The sequence below is a fragment of the Myotis davidii genome, unplaced genomic scaffold, assembly GCF_000327345.1.
Source record: "Myotis davidii unplaced genomic scaffold, ASM32734v1 scaffold1509, whole genome shotgun sequence".
Classification (NCBI taxonomy): Eukaryota; Metazoa; Chordata; class Mammalia; order Chiroptera; family Vespertilionidae; genus Myotis; species Myotis davidii.
In genome coordinates this window covers 527208-527993 of record NW_006299480.1, presented here as the reverse complement: position 1 = coordinate 527993, position 786 = coordinate 527208, and positions in this window count along the sequence as shown.

The following is a 786-nucleotide window of genomic DNA, read 5'->3' as shown; positions in this document are numbered from 1 at the left end:
GCCGGCGCGCTGGGCACCGCCACCCTGAGACGAGGGGTCCTTTCCCTGCCCGGGGAGGGGCCAGGCACGTGGAAACGGGACACGTGGCCGAGGCAGGGCCCCAGGCGTGGCCTCCAGGGCTCCCACTGAAGCTCCTTCCTTCCTGGCCAGCATGGATGCCCAGATCACACGCTGCATCCTCCAGGGCACGGCCCAGCTGCACCCTGGTCCCCAAACATCCTGTCCCCCCTCCCCTCTCCCTCCCCTTACAGGTCACCCCCCTCCTCCCGTTCAGCCCTCCAAGGGGCCTAACCCACCAAGGACTGTCCAGGGGTTCAGGTCAGGAGTCCACCCGGAGCTGCCTGCATCTCTATCCTTCCTCCCTCCCCCCAGCACTCCCTGAAGCCAGGGCCCCTCCTGGGTGCTCCACCCCAGCCCAGGGCATGCCGCCTCTGCCCGCCTCGGCCCTTCACTGTGCCTGCCCCTTAGGCATCAGGCCGAGACGCCCAAGGACCATGTTCGGGGGAAGGGCTGCAGCAGAGCAGCTGCCCAGGGGCCCTGAGGAGGCAGGGTTCCTCCCAGCTCTGGCCAGACACCTGCTACCACCGCGCCCCCTGCCAGCCTTGTCCCCCACACCCATCCCACTGTGCTGGCAGCCCCATCGGGCCCCTCCACTCCCAGAGGAACCTTCCTTCCCAAAGCACCACCCCCTCCTCTGGAGCCCGCTCCGCCCTGCCTGCCGCCCGCTCACCTGGGCGTCCTGCAGCAGGTCCTCGAGGCGCGTGACGGTGATGGAGCGGTCGCAGG